At 44.3% G+C, this 24,527-nt stretch overlaps 1 long non-coding RNA gene across 5 annotated transcripts in view; it reads left to right on the top strand.

Annotated features, from left to right (window-relative positions):
* LOC309618250 overlaps positions 1-24,527 on the top strand; it is a 35,786-nt gene that overhangs the window by 5,906 nt on the left and 5,353 nt on the right. The window contains exons 2-3 of one of the 5 annotated variants that reach the window (XR_014238368.1): positions 6,490-12,584; positions 17,324-23,078. This is a non-coding gene — a long non-coding RNA (uncharacterized lncRNA). Of the gene's footprint in view, positions 1-6,489; positions 23,079-24,527 lie in introns of those variants that run through there. The other 4 variants (XR_014238369.1, XR_014238370.1, XR_014238367.1 and 1 more) reach the window with 4 other exon arrangements.

Here is a 24,527-nt window from a genome sequence, read left to right as displayed (position 1 = left end):
TTGAGCAAACACCTGATTTAATGCATTTTGCACTTAGACACTCATCTATAAGTATCACTGTACATACAGCAGGGCTCTGAATGATATTGGTCTGGACTTTGGGAATATAATTTAGCCCCTACCTGAATTCTCTGGATAACTTTTACAACCTTCTGGACTTTATTAGAAGTTATTTTGAACAGTGTGTATGTGTGTGTGTGTTTTAACATAGTCGTTTCTCTTGCAGGATCTGATGGCCAACACCTTGAATCTGTTAGCAGAGTGGGGTGGATGTAAGTGGGGGGCTTGTAGTATAAGTGGGGGCTTGATATGTCTCAACTCCTAAATATATTTGCTTTTTTGTTTCTTTGCTTATTCAAATGATGATCAAGTCCGGGGTGTGGCCTGGGAGTCAAGGGCTGAAATAACATGGATGTTAGGGATTCTTATCATCTAAGAGGGCAGGAAACTTAGTAGCTAACCTGCAACTACAAGATAGTTGAGTTCTAGAGATCGAAAGCACAACACCGTGATCATAGTCTGCAATACTGTGTTATATACTTCAAATTGCTAAGAGACTAGATCTTTTTTTTTCTTTTGGCCGAGCTGCACAGCTTGCAGGATCCTAGTTCCCCAACCAGAGGTTGAACCCAGGCCCTTGGCAGTGAAAGTGAAGAGTCCTAACCACTGGACCACCAGGGAATTCTCTAAGACACTAGATCTTAAATGTTCTCAACACAAGAAATGATAATTATCTGAGTTGATAGAGGTATTAAGTAATGCTACTACGGTGATCATCATTGCAATATGTAAATGTATTAAATCAACATGTTGTACCCTTTAAACTTACACAATGTCATTTGTCAAGTATATCTCAATTAACAACAAAAACAACTTGACATCTAAGCTCTTGGATGGGTTGTCCATACAGGGTCATGGTAGAACTTGGAGCAGAGTATGAAATGTGGGGTCACAGATGATTGCCAGATGGCATGCACCTCGAGAGAGGGAGTTTTCATGAGGAAGGAACCAGAATGGTCTGGAAGGAGTCACAAAAGCAAGGAAAACCATGCATCTGCTTCCCTTCCCAACTTGAGTTTGGGAGAATTCCCCCTCCCCTCAAGAGCTGCAGGAGAAGTGGCCTCTTCATGGGAAAGCCACTCCCTGGGTGAAGGAGGGGTTAGCAGGAGTATCCTTTCAAGATGCTGAGGCTGTTAGAGATTTTCTTCTCAAAGAAACAAGGGCTTCAGATCACACAGGAGGAAGGTTTGGAGGGGGGTAGCAGTGGAGGAAATGGCCCAGACTGGTATTTGGGGTCGTGCCTAAGGATAACTGGGATGTGAGGCCAGGTGAAATTATCTGGGATGTTGATTCATTCATTCATTCATTCATTTATTTATTTATGGCTGTGTTGGGTCTTCGTTTCTGTGCAAGGGCTTTCTCTAGTTGCGGCAAGTGGGGGCCACTCTTCATCACGGTGCGCGGGCCTCTCACTATCGCGGCCTCTCTTGTTGCAGAGCACAGGCTCCAGACGCGCAAGCTCAGTAATTGTGGCTCACGGGCCTAGTTGCTCCGCAGCATGTGGGATCTTCCCAGACCAGGGCTCGAACCCGTGTCCCCTGCATTGGCAGGCAGATTCTCAACCACTGCGCCACCAGGGAAGCCCAGGGATGTTGATTCTTGAGTGGGCAGCTCCTGTGTTCCTTCCTCAGCTGCCAAGAGCCTTTGCCTCTAAGTTGTGAGTGATATTTTTAGGAGAAGCTGCTCCTCTAATATCTGCAGAAAGCCGTAGTGACGTCTCACTGACGAGGACCTTCTCTTGAGCCCTTGGACTCACTCGAGAGATCCTCTGGGGAAACTTTGTTGTAAATACTGAGAATGAGGCAATTCTGACACTTGTTTGTCCTCCTGAAGAGCAATCCTGAAACAGGGACGCAACTTTACAACACAACATGAGCATCTGGCTGCATTCCCTTCCCGAAACTTAAATCTCCGGATGACGGTGAATATCCACACAAAGACTTGGTTCATAATACAGTAAATCCCCTACATACGAACAAGTTCCGTTCCGAGAGTGCATTCGTAAATCCAATTTCTTCGTAAGTCCAACAAAGCTAGCTTAGGCACCCAACTAACACAATCGGCTATATAGTACTGTACTGTAATAGGTTTATAATACTTTCCACACACATAATACATAAAAAACAAACACAAAAAATAAAGAAAACATTTTTAATCTTACAGTACAGTACCTTGAAAAGTACAGTAGTACAGTACAACAGCTGGCATACAGGGGCACGTTCGCATCTTTGAAAGTTGCATACAACTTGAATGTTCGTATGCGGGGGACTTACTGTAGCTCCAAATGGGAGACTACTCAAATGTCCATCAGCAGGAGAATGGATAAACAATGGTGCTATGTCCACAAAAGGGAACACCCTGCAGCAGTAAAATAAACAAACCACCGATACACAATATAAATGAATTTCACAGACATTATAGTGAAGGCAAGAAGTCAGACAGAGAAGATTACGTACCATACAATTCCACTTATATGAACATCTAGGACAGGGGTGGGGGTGTGGATGAGGACCGACTTCAAAGGGGCACGAGGGAAGTTTGGGGGGATGAAGCAAATGTTCTATATCTTGATTAGAGTACAGAGTTACATAGGTTTATCTATCAAAACTCATCAAACTATACACTTAAAATCTGTATATTTTAGTGTATCTAAATTATACCTCAGTAAGAAATACATATATATGTATATATTCTTACTCAGGTATAATTTAATATATACAGATATATATGTGTCTATAGATAAAGATACATTATAGATATATACATATATAGATATATATGTATCTATAGATACAGACACATTATAGCTATGTACATATCTATATCTTTAAATACAAATATATCAATATAGATAGAGGTATATGTATATATATATATATGCATATGCATATATATAAGTATATATATATAAAACAATCTCCTCTCTCAACTGGGTGTGGTTTTTGCCCCCAGGGTCATTTAACAATGTCTGGAGACATTTTTGGTTGTCACGACTGGGGACTGCTATTGGCATCTAATGTGTAGAGGCCAGAAATGTTGCTAAACAAGCCATAAGGCACAGGACAGCCCCCAAAACAAAGAGTTATCTGGTCCAAAACGTCAGTGGTACCAAGGCTGAGAAATCCCGTGTAGCCTTAGGTGAAAAACCATCATTGTATCATCTTACTGATCTTTGGGTTTCCACATAGGAGAGGCCTCTATGTTGTTTGCTTTCCAGAAATAACAGCAGTTCACTGACATCCAGGTCTTCTGTGTGCCACAAAGCAGCCGTTTTAATCTTCCAGAGTGAAAGCCATATTTCACTGCTTATTGGTGGGAATTGAGGCAGATCTACTCTGCCTGTTGTGGTCAGAGAGTCTGGTGCGTTTCGTGGAGGGGCTGCAGCAGAAAATCCTGTTAGAGGAGGTCGGGGCCGTTTTCTGAGGATCCGTGAAAGTTATTCTTACCTGAAGAAAAAGGAGAATGCTCCCTCCCCTCAAGCTTTTAAATAGGGAAATGAGACGGTCAGGTTTGGGAGGAAGAAAGATGAACTTGTAGAAGGTGAACTCGAAAGAGGAGCCAGTGGAGACAGGAAGCCATCGGAGGTGGTCCAGATGCCAGGTGACAGGGCAGCCACCATCCTTACCCCCCACCCCAACCCCAGGCACCATCACCAGCCCTTTACTTCCCAAACACCAACTCCAGGCTTCTCTGTCTGGCATTCTAGACTCCTTTTTGCACTGCTTCTTAGCACTTTAGGTGTAAATATCATGTCATTAAACTAATTTTTAAGCTCTCTGAGAGCATGGACAGCACCTTACTGCTTTATAATTCCTCACAGATTATCAGAGTGACTGTTTACATGTACATTCATGTCCTTACAGTGGCACCAAAAGTCCTGAAAAGGAAGGAAACTGTCTTTGTTTAGGAAAATACTTGATAAATATTTTAAGGAAAGATGAGACCCAAAAGGCCTAGGTCAGCAAGGCCAAACAATAAGAGAATGAGCCTAAATGCTCTGCATGAAAAAAATGAACACCAAAATTGGAGCTGGATGAGAAAGAAAGGAAAGAGCAGAGAGGAAGGCTGAACGATGTGAAGGGAGGTTGGAGCCTGAATTGTGGAAACGGCAGAGGGCTTTTAGGAAACAAACATACCCTGGTATGGATTTAAAGTTGCTTGTGTTTCGGGACTTCCCTGGTGGTCCACTGGTTAGGACTCCACGCTTTCACTGCTGAGGGCCTGGTTCAATCCCTGGTCAGGGAACTAAGATCCTGCAAGCCGCATGGCGAGGCCAATAAGTAAATTAATTAATTAAAATAAAATAAAGTTGCTTGTGTTTCTACAGTGTAAAGCCCTGCATCTCCCCAGTCCGTCAACAGAGAGATCTACTCATACAGATGCCTGTGTGAGTGTTTGGTTTAGTGAAAATTAAGGCGCAAGTGTATGGGTAACAGGAAGTACACCAGTGGGATTGTGGGAGAATCCCTGAAGTAAACCAGTTCAGCTGGGAACCAGAAAAGCTCATGAGAACATAAGACCCTGCAGAGAATTCTTTCGAATGGGGTTCAAGTTAATGTTGTCTAGATCTAAAAGGACCAAGGAAGCCCCCTGCTGATAATCTGAACTACATTTACATCGTTGTCACAGGTGTCCTCTAACCTGGTAGGTATGCTCACAGGAGAAGGATGCCAGCTCCCACCCAGTGCAAGAGAACATCGGCTTATCTACCGAGGGGGCCATGTTAGTCAAACAGGGTGGAGCCCATTAAAGAAACAGTAAAACATCCTGCAGAGGAGTGCTCTTTGTTAGTGAGCAGTCAGGACCGCAGAGGATAACAGACATGCTTCCTGGAACATAAACAGCTACGCCTGGCCCTCTCCTCTCTCTCGGAAGAAGACATTTTTCTGCTGGCTTCTGGGCCACTCTGGTTTACCTCTCGCCTCACTTGTTACTCCTTCTCAATCCCCCTTACCAGCTCCTCCTCTGATCAGCCTCCAGATATTGGAGTGGGGAGGGCCTCCTCTCTTCTCTGCTAGAGTATCTCTCTTGGTGGCCAAATTCAGCATTATGGTCCTAAATACCATGTAAATGCTGATGAGTCCCACACTTATATCAGTCTTAATCTCTCCTCTTAATCCCAGATTCACTTACTTGACACCTTCACTTGGATGTCTAATAGGCATCTCAAGTTTAAAGCATCCAGGGACTTGCCTGGTGGTGCAGTGGTTAAGAATCCGCCCGCCAATGCAGGGGACACGGATTCGAGCCCTGGCCTGGGAAGATCCCACATGCTGCGGAGCAACTAAGCCTGTGCGCTACAACTACTGAGCCTGCGCTCTAGAGCCCGCGAGCCACAACTACTGAGCCCACGTACCACAACTACTGAAGCCCACATGCCTAGAGCCCGTGCTCTGCAACAAGAGGAGCCACCGCAATGAGAAGCCCGCGCACCCCAACAAAGAGTAGCCCCCGCTCGCCGCAACTAGAGAAAGCCCACGTGCAGCAAGGAAGACCCAATGCAGCCAGAAATAAACAAATAAATAAATTTATGGAAAAAAATAATAAAGCCTCCAAAGTCAAGTTCATAGCCTCTTCCCTATACCAGCTTCCGTCTTCCAGTCCCCACCACCACCACCGTGCAGCAAGTGGCACTAGCAAATACCCAGCTGCTCCAGCCAAAACCTATCATCTTTGATTCCTTCCCTTTCCTCGCTTTCTATATTTGATTATCAGCAAGCTTTATGGGCTCTAACTCCAAACTACAACCGTAATCTGTCCACTTCTCACTTCCAACTCTACCACCCTGGTTCAGGCCGCCATCAATACCTGCTGTACTACTGCAACAGCTCCTAATTATTGATAGGACCCTGCTTCTTCTCCAGCTGCCCCCAACAATCCAGTCTCTGCACAGTGGCTAGAGGGATCTTTTTTTTATTTTTAATATTTATTTATTTAGGCTGTGCCGGGTCTTAGTTGTGGCACGCGGGATTTTCGTTGTGGCATGAGGGCTCTTTAGTCGTGGCATGCGGGCTCCTAGTTGCGGCATGCAGGCTCCTTATTTGTGGCATGTGGACTTCTTAGTTGCAGCATGCATGCGGGATCTAGTTCCCCAACCAGGGATCGAACCCAGACCCCCTGCATTGGAAGCGCGGAGTCTTACCCACCGGACCAAGAGGGAAGTCCCTAGAGGGATCTTTTTACAACATAAGTCACAACATGTTGCTCCCTTGCTTGAACTCCTTGCATGGCTTTCCATCATACTTAGACTAAAATCTCATGTCCTTACTATGATGTATTAGTTATCTATTGCTGTGTAACAAATTGCCCCCAAATTTGGTATTTTAAAAACAATAAGCATCTATTATCTCAGACAGTTTCTATGAGTTGGGAATATGGGAGAAGCTTGGCTGCATGATTCTGACTCTGGGGTCTCTCATGATGTTGCAGTCAAGATGCTGGCCAGTTATCTGAAGGCTTGACCGGGGCTACAAGACCCAAGGTGCCTGACTCATGTGCCTGGTAAGTTAATGCTGGTTGTTGGCGGGAGACCTCAGTTCCTCATTACATGGACCCTCCATAGGGCTGTATGAGTGGCCTCAGGACATGGCTGTTAACTTCTCCCCAGAGCAAATGATCCAAGGCAGAACAAGGCAGAAGCTCCAATGTCTTTTGTGACCTCTCCTTGGAAGTTATGCTCCATCATTTCTACAGTAGCCTACAGGTGACACAAGATAGCCCCACTCAATGTGGGGGGGGACCACACAGGAAGTTAATACCAAGATGCAGGGATCACCGGGGACCACCCTGGAGGCTGGCTGTCACACATGTCCTACAAGACCTTACATAATCTCATCCCTACTTACATTTCCATCTTATTTCCTACCACTGCCACCTTGCTGCTCAGCATGCTCCAGCCACACTGGCCTTCTTTCTTTTTCTCCAACATGCCTGGTATGTTCCTGCTTCAGGACCTTTGCACTTGCTGTTCCCAGAATGCCCTCCCCCAAGAGGTTTTCTTTTATAAATTTATTTATTTATATTTACTTTCGGCTACGTTGGGTCTTCATTTCTGCACACAGGCTTTTCTCTAGTTGCAGCGAGTGGGGGCCACTCTTTGTTGTGGTGAGCGGGCTTCTCATTGCAGTGGCCTCTCTTGTTGCGGAGCACGGGCTCTAGGTGCACAGACTTCAGTAGTTGTGGCACGTGGGCTCAGTAGTTGTGACTCATGGGCTCCAGAGCGCAGGCTCAGTAGTTGTGGTGCACGGGCTTAGTTGCTCCGCGGCATGTGGAATCTTCCTGGACCAGGGCTCGAACCCGTGTCCCCTGCATTGGCAGGCGGATTCTTAACCACTGTGCCACCAGGGAAGTCCCCCAAGAGGTTTTCATAATCAGAATGTCCCTTTCTCTGAGGGGACTCCCCTGACCCCCAATTTAACATGCCCCCAGTCACAATCCCACTAGCTTTTTAATTTTTTTTTTAGAGTGCTGATCTCTATCTGCTATATTTTCTTGTTTATTTGTTCATTGTCAGTCTCCTCCACTAGGATACAAGCCTCATCTGAACAGGAAATTGAATCTATTTTGGTCATCGCTGCCTTCCCAGCACTTAGAACAGTGCCTGGCACATAGTCATGACTTTGACAAATGAGTGAATGAAGGGCTTTCCAAGGTCTGATGAAGTATCCACAAGAATATCCACCTGCTTCTGACTTCATGCTTTCTAAGCATCCTTCTGACAGCTTCTTTAGTCTCAGGACCATCTAGGAGATGTCCAGGGAGACACATGTGACTAATAATAATATTAGTAATAGTTAACCCTTGTGTGGGGTTTACTATGTACTATGCACTGTTTGAAGTTCTCTACATAACTCATAATAACCCTATCAGGATAGAAATACTGTCATTCCCATTTCAGAGGTGAGAAAAGTGAGGCCCAGAGGGTCCAAGTAGCTTACCATCAGATCACGTAGCTAATAAGTGATAGAGCAGGATTCAAGCCAGGCAGTCTGTCTCCAGAGGCCAAGTTCTTTTTTTTTTTTTTTTTCAAACAGCTTTATTGAGATATAATTCATATGTCATGCAATTCAACCATTTAAAGGGTATCATTCAATGGCTTTTAGTATATTCACAGAGTTGTGCAACCATCACCACACCAATTAGAGAACATTTTCAGCACCTCAGAAAGAAACCCTGGGGCTTCCCTGGTGGCTCAGTGGTTAAGAATCTGCCTGCCAATGCAGGGGACATGGGTTCAATCCCTGGTCCGGGAAGATCCCACATGCTGCAGAGCAACGAAGCCCACGTGCCACAACTGCTGAGCCTGTGCTCTAGAGCCTGCGAACCACAACTACTGAGCCCGCATGCCACAACTACTGAAGGCTGCGTGCCTAGAGCCTGTGCTCCGCAACAAGAGAGGCCACTGCAATGAGAAGCCCGCGCACTGCAACGAGGAGTGGCCCCCGCTCGCCGCAACTAGAGAGAGCTCGCACGCAGCAACAAAGACCCAATGCAGTCAAAAATAAATAAATAAAATAAATAAATTTTTAAAAAAAGAAAAAAAAGAAACCCTGTTACCCCCTAGCACTCAATTCCATTTGTCCCCAACCTCCTCCCCCAGTCTTAGGTAACCCCTAATCTACTTTCTATCTTTATGGATTTGTCTGTTCTGGACATTTCATATAAATGGAATCACACAACCTGTGATCTTTTGTGACCGGCTTATTTCACTCAGCACAACGTTTTCAGGGTTCATCCATGTTGTGATGTGTACCGGCACTCTATTCCTTTTTTTTTCTTTTTTAATATTTATTGATTTATTTGTTTGAGCCAGGTCTTAGTTGCGGCAGGCGGGCTCCTTAGTTGTGGCATGCGAACTCTTAGTTGTGGCATGCATGTGGGATCTAGTTCCCTGGCCAGGGATCAAACCCGGGCCCCCTGCACTGGGAGCATGGAGTCTTAACCACTGCACCACCAGGGAAGTCCGTCCATTCCTTTTAATTACTGAGTAATATTCTAGTATGGATAGACCACATTTTGTTTATCCATTCATCAGTTGGTGGCCATTTGAGTTATTTCCACTCTTTGGCTATTATGAATAATGTTGCTATGAACATGTGTGTTCATTTTTGTGTGGATGTGTGTTTTCATTTCTTGAGTAGATAGACACCTAGGAGTGAAATTGCTGGGTCACGTGGATACAGAGACCAGGCTCTTAAATGCTTTGCTCTACAGCCTCCTGTAGCAAACGAATACGTTGAACCAAGTGGTCAGTTTGGCTTAAACTCTGTCAGTCTTGAGGGTCTTAGCACAACTGACACCTGCCAGACCCTAAGGCCTGATCACTTCTGGGTAACCTAAAACCCAAGCGGTGAGGGGTTGGCCTGAGAATGACAGAAACTTCCCCCAGAGGAAAAACTATTGCCAGTTGCAGATTCCTATGTAAGGTCCTTCCCCCACTTCCTTTTCTAAGAGGAGAAATGGATTTGTATCCATTCACCTGCCATCTTCTCATCCATGGCTCTTTCTGATCAAAGGCAGAAACTTGTGAGGTGACGGGTTAGTGTCTGGAGGTGCTGTCAATACCTGGAAATAGAATATTCCTGTTCCAAAAAAATTGGTCATTTTATTATTTATTTATTTTTTAATTTATTTGTTTATTTATGTATTTATTTTTGGATGTGTTGGGCCTTTGTTGCTGCGCACAGGCTTTCTCTAGTTGCGGTGAGCGGGGGTACTCTTCCTTTCAGTGTGCGGGCTTCTCATTGCAGTGGCTTCTCTTGTTGTGGAGCACGAGTTCTAGGCACACGGGCTTCAGTAGTTGTGGCACGTGGGCTCAGTAGTTGTGGCTCACAGGCTCTAGAGTGCAGGCTCAGTAGTTGTGGCGCACGGGCTTAGTTGCTCCGCGGCATGTGGGATCTTCCTGCACCAGGGGATCGGGGCTCGAACCTGTGTCCCCTGCAATGGCAGGCAGACTCTTAACCACTGCGCCACCAGGGAAGTCCCAAAATTGGTCATTTTAGGGATCAAGTTCAGCTGAGGTCTTTCCCAGCCCTTCAGCTCAGGCTCACACCACCTTTCAGCCCCTTAGGAGCGAGGCTGCGTCCACTCACAGTGATGGGTCTTTCTCCCCAGGGAGCTTGTTCCAGCTTCCGGAATCAGAATGCACAGATGAAAGGACGTTAGCTATGCAATCCGCAAGACCCACCAGCCTTAAAGAAGGGGCAGGATGGGTTTGCCTGAGGGCAACGCCTGGGACTTCCCCTTCAGGTGTCTCTGCTGAGCTCTGGATAATCCCTTGCCAGGTTGGCGGTGTCACATGCTTCAGCTGTCACTGCCAACTTGCCCACCTGAGGGGGCCAGCCTGAGGGGCTTACTGGCACAGTGAGGACTGAGTGATCAATGTCAGCTCATAAACACAGGTGCCCTTCCTGGGGAGGCACTCCGGGGCTCAGGAGAAGACAGCCCCATGGCTGAGCAGTTCATCTGGGGTGTAAAGGCCAACAAACACAGGTTGTTGCCTTGGTTTTGTTTTGATTTTATCATGGGTGTGGTGAGCATGCCGTTCAGAACCAAATGAACTTTAGCATTCCCTGAATGTCTTTATTGGACTGAAGTTCAGGTCTGTTTGCAGTTCTCATAATAAACCCTTGAACTCACTCGCCACCTTTCCTTTGGGTCCTCACAGAGCTTTTTACTGATGACCTAGGACATCCCTGTGAAATGGCCTGCAGAGTCAGTAACATCTTATCGTATACATAGCCTAGAAGGCAGAAATGTAGGACAACCGGGCTAAGTGGTTTTGCTCAGGATCGCATAGTAAATGGGCTGTGGGATGAGGCTGAAAACAAGCTCTAAGCTTGTCATTCATCACACCCTTCCCACAGCCGGAGAGCTTAAGCCTGAGTTTGCGAGGGGAAGGGGCATGAGGTGTAGGAGCAGATGCCTGCTGCGTGCACCCGCACACGCCCCGGATGCCAGCCGATTCGAACGTGCCCTTCCAGCTTCTAGCCTAGAAGGGAGAATCCCAGCTTAACTTGAAGGTACAGTATGTAGCTGGGTTCTTTTGTCTTTATCCTCGATAAACAGCCAGGCGATTCCAGGCTATTCCAGGGTCGCAGAAGAACAATTCGGCTCAAGCTATCGATGTGTAGTCCACAGATTTAAAAACTGAAAAGTGATGAAGACCAAATTTACCTGATGGGAAAAAAAGGGAAAAAATTTTAAATAAGAAAAGATACACATTTTTATATTTTTCTATTCAGCATTGTAATATTAGTTGCTTGATATAAATCATAATTCCCAAGTTAAGAATGATGTTTAAGAGGCCATCTGGGGAGAAAAATTATGTTCCTAAATGGTAAACATGTGAATTTCCTCTATGAAATGTATTCTCAGTGGAGGCGGTATTGCCCCTAGAGGGGGGAAAAAAAAATAGGTTTTTTTTTTTTTTTAGATTCCATATACATGTGTTAGCATATGGTATTTGTTTTTCTCTTTCTGACTTACTTCACTCTGTATGACAGACTCTACGTCCATCCACCTCACTACAAATAACTCAATTTCATTTCTTTTTATGACTGAGTAATATTCCATTGTATATACGTACCACATCTTCTTTATCCATTCATCTATCGATGGACACTTAGGTTGCTTCCATGTCCTGGCTATTACAAGGTTCTGATGAACCTAGGGGCAGGACAGGAATAAAGATGCAGATGTAGAGAATGGACTTGAGGACACGGGGAGGGGGAAGGGTAAGCTGAGACGAAGTGAGAGAGTAGCATTGACATATATACACTACCAAATGTAAACTAGATAGCTACTGGGAAGCAGCTGCATAGCACAGGGAGATCAGCTCGGTGCTCTGTGACCACCGAGAGGGGTGGGATAGAGAGGGTGGGAGGGAGACTCAAGAGGGAGGGGATATGGGGATATTTGTATACTTATAGCTGATTCACTTTGTTATATAGCAGAAACTAACACACTATTGTAAAGCAATTATACTCCAATAAAGATGTTAAAAAAAAATTGGTTCTTGGAAGATGAAAAAAATGAGATTTTGTAAGAGTTTGTGGTCTTCCAAAACTTAACTCTACCCAACACAATCTTATTTCTTAGTATTTAATTTACCTCATGAAGGAGAATTTCATTTACTTTTTCCGTTTTGGAGGAAATAATGAAAATTTTTAAAAATTTTCAAACACTGCTCCAAGAGAAGGTCCCCTTTCTCATGGAAAGATTCCGTCAGCCACAGCACATCTTTAGCTCTGATTTTTTTCTAGAAGTCAATTATTAATTGAGAGTCAGATTCCCAGGGTCACAGCATTGGAATGAAGGCAGTCAGTCCTGCATAATCTGGAGGATGGCATCATGCTGGGATTTGCCGGGCAGAGATGGGTGAGCACTGGGAAAGAAGAGGGTCTCGGGGCACAGGCTGTCTCCATCCCCTGTGCTTCCTGGTCACATGGTTCACTCCGGTGGTTGCTCTCACTTGCAAGTGGTTAATTTCAAGAGCGTCATGAATGCAAACTTTGAGAAGGAAGGTAGGAGAATCTCTTTTTGCGCTGGTGCTAACACTGAATCACTGTGACCCTCAGTATTTAAAATCAAGTGTATGTCCCAAAATACTCGACCTTGGACAGAACCTGCAGACCTAGAACCTTACTTGCTGCTGCTTCCCAGGGTCTGTTATTCAAAGGCAGTCTACCTAATGTGGTTGCTTGTCGAGGGAGGACGTGGAGAGAGAGGTAATTGGACACCAGGACTAGAGGAAGACGAGGACCCTCGCTTGATCAAATGAGATAATATACGTGAAGATCCTGATTAGATGACATAATGCCTGTGAAGATGCTTTTTTGTGCAGGATCTTAGTTCCCCAACCAGGGATGGAACCCGTGCCCCCCTGCAGTGGAAGCTCGGAGTCCTAACCACCAGACTGCAAAGTATATAAAGTATTTTGTATATCCTCCCCCTAAAGATGTGAATAAGCTACATGAATAAAGGCAGGTTTATTTAAGGGTGATGAACAGATCCCTGCCTTGATTTCAACACAAAAACTTGGAATAATCGATGGATGTTTATGAAACTTCTCTATCTTCGGGTGACAGGGGCTCCGTGAGAGTGTGTGATATGTTATCAGCTGTTAGCCCACCTGGTCTTCTGCGGCCTCATCTCGAACTGCTGGATGCTTAGTTATTTTTCATTACCATCCTGTCCTTTCTTCTTGTGTCCATAGAAACTACCAGTAATGCGGGGACTTGTCCTTTCACGGGGCCTCTAAGATTCTCACAGCTTTGCTCTGAGCCCGAGAGCTTTGCCCCTTTAGCCAGAAATAGGGCTGGTGCATGTACTGGTGGTGTCTTCTAAGTCAAACCCAAAGTGTCCCCTTTTCCATTTGAATGCTGCCTAAGATGTGTCCCACTGAGAGGGTCCTGGCTCAGGATTTGGTCCTGGGGGATTAGAGGCTTCCTACTTTGATAAGCCCGAGAGTCAGTCATTCTGCAGAATAATCAGTGCCTCCAACATAAAAAGGCACATGTACTGAGAACCCAGCTTTGCTCTCGTGCAAAGAATGTGCATTAAATATGTTGCATCACTTTTGTGCCTTTTAAGGGTTTGGTTGACAAAGGAATTAGTGAGAAAGTTCCTAATATGTTTGATACAGTTGACACATCAGTGTTCTTACAGTCACTGAGGCAGAAGGATGTGAGGGTTACAAGTGGGGCCCAGTCAGATAAGCTCAAGTTTGAATTGCAGATCTGATACTTACCGGCTCTCTCAAAGTGCGACCTCTCTTGAAGCCTCAGTTTCCTTATCTGTAGAATTTGGGTAACAAGAGAACCTTCTTATTGGCTTGTGGGATTTTTTTGGGTTTTGCTGTTGTTGTTGATTTTGGCAGCACTACACGGCTTGTGGGATCTTAGTTCCCCAACCAAGGATTGAACCCGGGCCCCCAGCAGTGAGAGTGCAGAGTCCTAACCACTGGACCGCCAAGGAATTCCCTAGTTTGTTAAGTAAGATAATGCGATCATGAACAGAAGACGCTAAGCCCAGTGCCTAGGACATAATGACTGTTCAGTCAAAGGTGGATGTGGTCCTTGTAATTGTTAGTGAAATGGGGAGGTGAGTAAGACAGGGGGAAAAACGTGATTTGGAAGAAAAGGAGCTAAGTGAATTCCACACAGATTTTTACAAATCTTATGTTAAAAAAAATTACTGTATTTATTTTGGAATAAGTGCAAAATATTGCACCTATTCCAAAATAAATACGTGCACAAAATCTGTGCACATAAATAATTCAAAAGAAACAAAGAGGGATGAAAAATAGGTCTCCCTCCTACCCCTTACCTCCCAGTTCCCCTCCCCTAGGCAACTAATATACCAATTTCCTGAGAATCCTCCCAGAAATGTTCAGTATTGAAAAAATTGCTTTGATATAGACTCACAGACATAGAAAACAACTTTATGGTTACCAAAGGGGGGAAGGGGGCGGTGTGTAGATAAATTAGGAGTTTGGAATTAACAGATACACACTACTGTATCTAAAATAGATAACCAACAAGGACCTACTGTATAGCACAGGGAACTATATTCAAGATCTTGTAATAACATACAATGGAAAAGAAGCTGAAAAATAATATATATATATATGTGTGTGTGTGTATATATATATATATCTGAATCACTTTGCTCTATACCTGAAACTAACACAACATTGTAAATCAACTATACTTCAATTAAAAAAAAATTGCTTTGGAGGGAAATGAGTTTTGAAGGGCAGAAGACTTTGATATAATAAAGACAGCTGCCTGTGTGTCGTGTTGGACCCCAAGTGGAGGGAGTATTTTGAAAGCATATTTAGCTCTCTGCAGCCTGAGCCAGACTGGGTGAAATCTTTCTAGCTATAATAAGACACATGGGCTCAGAAAAGCAATATGATTCAGAAGCAGGATTCACAGCTCCCGAAGCAGAGCCCCTCATGTTTGGTGGAGGATGTCAGGGCAGGGCAAAGCCACACTGAGAGATCTGAACTCTGGACTGCGGATTCATTCCCGACATTCCCCATGTGCCAAGCCCGCATTGTCGACATTCCGCTTGGGCTTAGGTCCTCTGCTCTCCTCCCCGGACAGGGATCCTCGGGGTCACATAGTTTTGCCTTCAGCTGCTGGAGGGGCCGGAGGACAGGTTAGAGGAGACAATGATGAGAAACCAAGGATCCTATCTTGCATTCTCCCCCTGGCCTGCTGGAGTCCAGTTTCTATTCTGTAAAATGCACAGATCTTATATTTATCCAGGATCCACTGGGGAAATTTAAACCTGCTCAAGTCCCAAAATGCACCTGTTTAGTGGATAAACAGGGCTATTTGTTAATGGGGTATCTGTGTGTATATATGGAATCAAGGTATATATATGTCTCCAATCTTCTGTCAAGCAAATGGGTATTGAATCACCCAACTGAACGAGATTCTGCGACCTCGGTAACACATTCCAGTACTTAAGTCTACGTCAAAAAGTTCCCACTTGGATCTAACCTGAATTCACTAAGCCGACATTTGTCTGGTATCCAGTCATTAAGGAAAATGGCAGTGATCATCTTCGATGTACTTGAAGACATTCATTAGCCTTTGTCCCTTTAATACTAAATGAAAGTCCATCCAGGTTCTTTCATCTTCCATTTACATTCAATTTCTAACCTCTCAGTTACTGCTGTGACTGTCTGTATGCTCTCCTTTCTTGGCCTCCAAACCAGGCCAGAACTTTCCCTGTTCAGAATATCAGGAAAGACCCCTGACATAGCATCTTTTACTCCATTTTTCGCTTCCCCTGCATCCTCCAAGCCTTTGGAGATGCTTGCCTGGTTCGTCTTCAGTCTGAATGTGTATAAGCTCAACTATATAAAGCAGATTTTCCCCATCTGACATTCCTAAATATCAGAGTGAGTGAATAAATGACACTCCCTTCTGGTCTGTAGGCAGTTCTGGTATTTATATTGATCTGAACCCATGATGATGCTTGTAGAGTGTCAATTTTCCTAAAGCCCAAACACTCACGTTAATTTGGGAGAGGGTGGAGATTTGATTTCTTGAGTTGAGCCAAAGACTGAGGGACGGAATTGATTCCTAGACCCAGAAAGCCTGCTGGCAACACTGTGAAACAAGTTGCTTTATTATTTTGGAGCTCAGAGCAGAAGAACAGAGATTGCCTTAGTAAGCTTCCAGGGATTTTGTGACTAGGTAAAGTCTCATAAAACACTCAGCTGGACAAAAAAGAAGTACAAGAAGCGGGGTGGGGTGGGGGGATGAGGCAGAACTGGAAAAGCAAAAAGTATTAGAATTGATTTACAAGCAATCCTATCCTATTTTCAAATAAAATGAGCCTTAAGAAAGCAGGTAAATGTACATGACTATTTCTCACAACACCCTACTGTTATTATGGCTGAGGACCCTGAAGCTTAGTTAGATGAGATCAGTTGTACCAAGTGCCTCATACAGCGCCCTGAAACATAGTTGGAAGTCAGGACAAGTTCGTTCTCTTCCTAATTGTATTGCTATTAACAAGAAGGGTTAAAGGAGTAATGGAGTTGACTGTTCTGCTAGTTGCCAATTAAACCCTCAGCTATATTGTCATATAAAACACAGGCAGTAAATTGCGTCTGTAGCCGAACTGCCCAGGGAGGGTTGTTCCCGGTGACAATCTGGTTTAAATTGTCTGGCCACCTTGGGAGGGGCCTTGGGATGCCATTGAATCCCTGAAACCAGTCTTGTTTCTCTCAGTCCTGACAGTTATCTTGGTGTCATAGTCCAGACGCCATAATAACAGTAATAATAACAACAGTGAACATTTCTTAAGAGTTTTCTGAGGGCCAGGCTCTGACTTAAACACACTCTATGTATTATTTCATTGAGGCTCCTAAGACAAAATGTTCAGACACTGAGGATCCTTGCCAGAAGGGAGGACACCAGAAACCTGGCTGCTAAGCTATCAAAATCTGAAAAAGTTTGAGAAAGAGAGAATAAATTCCATAATGCTCTGCCCTTGGGTCATAAAACCAAACGAATAGACTAGCAGAGACGAAAGATATTTCACACGAGAAGGCAGGGAAAATGCAGCTTTGTGGTTTATTCAATAAATGGGGAAATATGACTTCTGTTCGCTGGTAACCACAAAGAATTGAAACGTGCGGTTAAAGATTTAGGGGTTAAGGAGAGTGAGAGGGGAGGGTAGTCTTGTTTCTTCCTGACTTGTGTTCTGATTCCAGGGAACTGGGGTTTCCATTGCATAGGGTGCAACTGGATATTTCCTCCATGTTTCATCGCTGGGACCTGGCAAACGGCATTTCCTGGCACTCGGGAGCAGCGAGTCCCGACAGCAGCGAGGTCGAATCCATTTTTGGAGCCAAACGCCAGCATTCTTTTGCAGTGAGTTCTGCAACCTCAAGGTAGCGCTTCCCTAGAGTGACCTCTAGTGATGACCACAGGAGTTGCCCGATTTTCCAGCCTATGGAAGAATCCCCCTAAAAATATTGGACTCCCTGCGACAACAGAAGCCTCTTCCTTCTTTCCCTCACTAATTGCCCCGTGGAGGTGATGACAAGTAGGGCTGGCAACATGAGCAAGTTGAAGTCATTCCACTTGCTAATCAAAACCGTGAAGTATGCTTTCATGTGAAACACAAAAGCCCTGAATGTTTGAATGTTCCCAACCTTCCGACCGTAGCAGTGATCACCCCGCATTGGAATGAGACACTTGTCCACCTGCCAGGGGTGCAGCCTGCCTGGTCACAGGGTGGCAGTGAGCGTTTTCTCTCCAGAGAGGCCTTAAGACTTTATAGGAAAAATAATGGTGATAATCTACAAACTGTTTTGAGATCGTTGGATGGTTGGTCGTGTAGGTGTGTCTACTCAGGAGCCAACAGCTAAAAGATATGGCCTGATGCGTTTTTGTTTTAATCCATTATTTATTTTTTTTTGAAAATTTATTTATTTTATTTATTTTTGGCTGCGTTGGGTCTTCGTTGCTGATGCATTTTTAATAACTATGGGAAATGGATCCATGTGGGATAGTTAAAATGAACACGGGGAAAACTGAGATGTGTGTCTAAAAGGTTATGACTCAAACATTTTGCAACACTTTTACGATGCATTATCTTATTTTGCTTATTTGCTATTTTCACAACAACTCTGTTTGGAGATGTATTATTTTCCCCGTTTTTTCCCTGGTAAGGAAATTAAGTCACAAACAGGTGATACCACATAACAGAGATTACAGTGACAGAAAGGCTAGCACTGGAACTGCCTCTCTCGCCTTAAATCCTGTGTATTTATACGCTGTGTCTCCTGGGTCAGTCCTCCCAACCTCAAGCTGGAAACTGGGGTGTCATCCTTCATTCCTCGCTCTCACTCACCTCTCACTTTCAACCCATCAGCAAGATGCAACCACGTGTCTCCACAATCCGTTGCTGCAACCTGAGGTTTCTCCCTGCAGTGAAGGTCTCAGGTCTGTCCATCCCCACAGCCCTTCTGTCCATCTCCAACACATCATCCTAGTCCAAGCTCACTTAGATGGTTGAAACACGCTTCTGAAATTGTTGTTACATAGTTATTTGTTGACTGATTTGTTGTCCACCTTTCCCCACGGATTATAAGCTCCATGAGAGCAGGAACCTTGTCCTTTTAAATTCACCAAAGCACCCCCAGGGCCAACCTCATAACGCACATTCAGTGTGTTTGTGGAATGAATGAGTGAAAGAAAACATGCTAATTCAGCAACTCCACAGCCTATTAAAATACTCATGTCTAGAGCCCAAACCCCAGAGAATTTTTTTTTCTTTTTTTAAGATTTAATGTAATTAATTAATTAATTAATTTTTTGGCCTTGCATTGGGTCTTTGTTGCTGCCCGCAGGCTTTCTCTAGTTGTGGTGAGCGGGGGCTACTCTTCGTTGCGGTGCACGGGCTTCTCCTTGCAATGGCTTCTCTTGTTGCGGAGCACGGGCTCTAGGTGCGTGGGCTTCAGTAGTTGCGGCACGCAGGCTCAGTAGTTGTGGTGTGCGGGCTCAGTAGTTGTGGCTCACGGGCTCTAGAGCGCAGGCTCAGTAGTTGTGGTGCATGGGCTTAGTTGCTCCGCAGCATGTGGGATCTTCCCGGACCAGGGCTCGAACCCGTGTGCGTGCATTGGCAGGCAGATTCTTAACCACTGCGCCACCAGGGAAGTCCCAACCCCAGAGATTTTAATTTGTCTGGGTTGGGGACAGGTATCAAGATAGTATTTTTTAGGACTTCCCTGGTGGTCCAGTGAGTAAGACTCCTCGCTTCCAGTGCAGGGAGCCTGGGTTCCATCCCTGGTTGGGGAACTAGATCCCAAATTCCACAACTAAAGATCCCGCATGCAGCAATGAAGATCCCTTGTGCTGCAACTAAGACTCAGCGCAACCAAATAAATTAATAAATAAATTTTAAAAAGTGTACAGTTCAGTGGCATTAAGTACATTCACATCATGGTGCAACCATCACCACCATCCGTCTCCAGGACATTTTTCATCTTCCCAAACGGAAACTCTCCCCTCCCCCTCCCCTCAGTCTCTGGTAAGCACTATTCAATATTTTTAAATATTCATATTTGTAAATGTTTATAAATATTCATTATATTTTTTTACAGCCCCCTAGCATATTCTTTTTTTTTCTTTTTCTTTTGGCAGCTCTGTGTGAGGCTTGCAGGATCTTAGGGACCAGGGATTGAGCCTGGGCCACGGAAGCGAAAGTGCTGAGTTAGCCACTGGACCATCAGGGAACTCCCCGCTAGCAGATTCTAACGTAAGGTCAGAATTGAGAACCGTGCACAGACAATCCATTCAGTCCCCTGTCTTTCAGGCCCTTGGCTTCCCTCCTGATTTCCAGCCATCTTTCCCTCCATCCAACCTCAGCCACCCATTGCCAGGGTCTGACCCTACAGCCTGTCATCACTACCAGCCACGGCTGACCATCCCCATTTCGAGTGTCCCATTGTCTCAGCCCCATCTTCTATCTTCCCAGCTCCTTTTTACTCTCGTTTCCTCTCCCCAACAATCCTTTGGCTCCAGGGAAGCTTTAATCTATTCACCCTACTGCTTCTACACACACGCACACACACGCAAACACACTCTCACACTTATTTCTCCCTTTCTTCTCTTTTTCCTTTTTCTTTTTTCATTATGGTTAAATATACATATGTAACATAAATTTACTGTTTTAACCATTTATAAGTGTACAATGCAGTGTGCAACCATCATCACCATCCGTAAGGTAAGATAAGAACTTTCTTATCTCTCCAAACTGAAACTCAGTCCCCAACAAATACTCGCTTCCCTTCCCCCTTTCTTTCGTGCCTGGCTTGGACTCCAAGACCCATCACTGTATCTGCTGCCTTGCATGCACCCTCCACCCCCCGACCCCGCCCCTCTCTGGTGGTGTTGGCCTGGCAAATCCCAAACGGGCACAACCGGGCTCTTCATCTGCCCTGTGTCTGCAACCAGTCAGCTGAATGTAACTTGTTAAAAGCAGGCAACCAGGCTGAGTGGCCTCTTTTCAATTTACACTCACAAATCTGAGTGGGACCTTAGCACCACCTGCAGTGTTACCCAGATTGGCTTGATCCCCCCCAGTCCAAAAGTTCAGTTTCATACCTTCTCATCAAAACAAACCTCCTGCACTCTTTCCCCCATCCCCAACCTCAGGTGTCAACCCCTTGCATTTAACTGAGAGAACAGAAGCCATCAGTATAGAAAGACTGCGTCTGCCCACCACCCCTGCCATCCACCCACCTACATCTGTCTTCACTTATGCTGCTACTCGTCCATGAAAATGGACGAATTGCAAGGACTTTGTTCCTCAATTCCCTTCTCTCTCCTGTATCCTGAAGTTTCCCTCTCTACTAGATAATTCCCTTCAGCACACAAAGCATGCCCTAATAGGTCCTTTATTTAAAATCTCTTCCTTGGCCATCCAAATCACACTCTTTTTTAAAAATTTTATTTTATCGAAGTATAGTTGATTTACAATGTTGTGTTAATTTCTGCTGTACAGCAAAGTGATTCAGTTATACATATATATACATTCTTTTTCATATTCTTTTCTTTTTCTTTCTTTTTTTTTGTCTGCATTGGGTCTTCGTTGCTGTGCGCGGGCTTTCTCTAGCTGCGGCGAACGGGGGCTACTCTACGTGGCAGTGTGCAGGCTTCTCATTGCAGCGGCTTCTCTTGTTGCGGAGCACGGGCTCTAGGCGAGTGGGCTTCAGTAGTTGTGGCATGCGGGCTCAGTAGTTGTGGCACACGGGCTTAGTTGCTCCTAGGGCATGTGGGATCTTCCTGGACCAAGGATTGAACCCATGTCCCCTGCATTGGCAGGTGGATTCTTAACCACTGCGCCACCAGGAAAGTCCCCATATTCTTTCCCATAATGGTTTATCGCAGGATATTGAATATAGTTCCCTGTGCTATACAGTAGGACCTTGTTGTTTATCCACCCTATATATAATAGTTTGCATCTGCTAACCCCAATCTCCCAATCCTTCCCTCCCCCTCTCCCCTCCCCCTTGGCAACCACAAATCTGTTCTCTATGTCTGTGAGTCTGTTTCTGTTTCATAGATAAGTTCATTTATGTCCTATTTTAGATTCCACATATAAGTGATATCATATGGTATTTGTCTTTCTCTGACTTACTTCACTTAGTATAATAATCTCTAGGTCCATTTTTTTTTGACTAATATCTACTATTTATTGGACAATTTGCAAAGCACTGTGCTACACATCACATACATTATTTCAACTGTTTCTCATGGAAGCCCTATGAGGTAGGTATTGTATCCACATCTTACAGAGAACACAACACAAATGCAAATGGCATTATTTCATTCCTTTCTATGGCTGAGTAGTATTCCATTGTATATATGTACCACATCTTCTTTATCCGTTCATCTGTCAATGGACATTTAGGTTGTTTCCATGTTCTGGCTATTGTGAATAGTGCTGCTATGAACATAAGGGTGCATGTGTCTTTTTGAATTATATTGTTTTGTCTGGATATGTAATCCCATAAGTGGGATTGCTGGATCATATGGCAACTCTATTTTTAGGTTTTTTCTTTTTTTTTCTGGCCATGCCCTGTGGCATGTGGGATCTTAGTTCCCTGACCAGGGATCGAACCCGGGCTCCCTGCATTGGAAGCGGGGAGTCTTAACTACTGGGCCTCCAGCAAAGTCCCTATTTTTAGTTTTTTGAGGAACCTCCATACTGTTCTCCATAGTGGCTGCACGAATTTACATTCCCACCAACAGTGTAGGAGGGTTCCCCAAATCCTACTCTTTGCTCTGTTTTATAGCAAAACTCTTACAAAGAATTATCTGTACTTACTGCCTGCACTTCCTTACATTCCTTACTTCTCTTTCCCCCCAATTCTTTCTCTAATCTCCTCCATCAGACTCTCACCCGACCAGCTATTGAGACTGTTCTTGTCAATATCACCCACAATCTCCATCTCTCTAAATTCAGTGGTTGACTCAGTTTTCACCTTGCCCATCCTCTAGCAACATTGGACACAGCTGACTATCCCCTCCTTATGGAAACACTTAATTTCGCCATCCGGACATAGTTATAATATCTACCACGTCTTATTATTGTAGGGACTAAATAACGTACATAAAGCCCTTAGACTTTTCCTGGCCCCAAATTAGTGCTCAGTACCTGCCAGCTAGTCTTAAATATCATATTTTCATCTTTCATGGGAGGATGGGTTCATGTAATACTTGTCTAATTAAAACTTAGTTTGTAAAAAAAAAAAAAAAAAATTAGGGAGTTCACTGGTGGTCCAGTGGTTAAGAATCAGCCTTCCAATGCAGGGGAGGTGGCTTCGATCCCTGGTCGGGGAATTAAGATCCCACATGCCATGGGGTAACTAAGCCTGCGCGCCACAACAAAGAGCCCATGTGCCACAATGAAAAATCCCACGTGTCACAACTAAGACCTGACACAACCAAAAATAAATAAATAAATAAATAAATTTTTTTTTTAAAGAAAAAATTAAAAAGCAAAAGGACATCAGAGACTCAAATAATTTTTTTTTAAATGGGAAATTTTAAGGGAGAAGGAGAGGGAGAGTCTCATATGCAGAATATCTAATTTTAAAAAAATATATAATAAAACCAATATTAGAGAAACTTCCTAGTATTAAAATCGCTAATGCTTCTTTCTCGCAGGCATAGGAACAGTGGGGACATTTCCACCCTTTGGATACATCACTTGCAATCTAGCTCAGGCCAAAATGGAATTGACTTCATCTCCTTAATGAACAGAATGTATTCTAATGAAAGAGCCACATGGAAAGTGAAACAGAAGGAATAGAGAAGGGCCACCCTCCTTGAACTTGACTCTGACATTGCTACAGAGAGCTGTCAGGATCAGAGTCCATTTGCTTATCTGGGCTTTTATTTTTTAATTTATTTACAATGTGGTGCTAAGAAGTGCCACCCACCCAGACCTCGACCACACCAATGGGCTTTACTGGCATTTCTCAGCCGCAGGCAGCTTAAGACCCAGGGGAGTACACTGGGGAAAGAGTCCCAAGTTCTCTCCTGCCCGTAGCAACTCACATCCTGATTCCTGTAATCAAGGATACATTGGGAAGATCCCAGAATCCCCACGACTCAATTATTCAGTAAGTATTGTCCCTCAAAGCCTGGTCCAAAGACGGACCAGCCTAAGAATTACCTGCAGCTGCTTATTTAAAATGCATATTTCTGAGCCCTTCCCAGACCTAATGAGTTGAATATCTCTGGGTCACTGGAGCTTGCATTTTAAACAGGTCTCCAGGCGATTCTCTTGTGCATTAAAATGTGAGCACTGCTACATTAGAGAAGAATTGTTGGCCCTTTTCTCCATTTTAAAAACTCGCTATTTGGTCTAGAGGGGCCTCAACTTGGTTCTACCTATTAGAATGCCAGCTACTCTTCAAGACAACTCAGATACTACATCCTCTATGAAGCCTTCCTGGACTCCCTATCCCCAAGTTCTCTCTCCTGGACTCCCTTCACCCTGAGTCCAGTGCTCCGAAAGCACTTGTTATGCGGTATTGCATTATTTGGAGTCAGGCTTTATCACCACTGGAGTTTATAAAGTTCTTAGGGACACTGACTTGTAAAAATTCATTTTTCTACCCATCCACCATTGTCCCTAGTTCCCAATCTTGCACACAGTGTTCAATAAAAATTAGTCACATAAATGAATATTGTTTGGTAAAACTGATTTGGCGAATGACCAAAGAGAAAAGAGGAGTGACGGCCGAGAGTGTGGAAGGAAGGAGACAGATAAGAAAGAAATTACAGAATTATAGCTGGTTACTATACTATGACTGTCAATGCCTAAGAAAAGTGGAGAGTGAGCGATATTTTAAGAAAAGATAGGATGTTTTGGCATAAATGTCTCTTAGTGATAACCGAGGAAGTGCTCCCCAACAGGCA

This window comes from Balaenoptera borealis (assembly GCF_965194805.1).
Source record: "Balaenoptera borealis genome assembly, chromosome: 20".
NCBI classification, from domain to species: domain Eukaryota; kingdom Metazoa; phylum Chordata; class Mammalia; order Artiodactyla; family Balaenopteridae; genus Balaenoptera; species Balaenoptera borealis.
The sequence above is the reverse complement of the archived record's forward strand: the minus strand, read 5'-3'. Positions and strand labels throughout refer to the sequence as shown.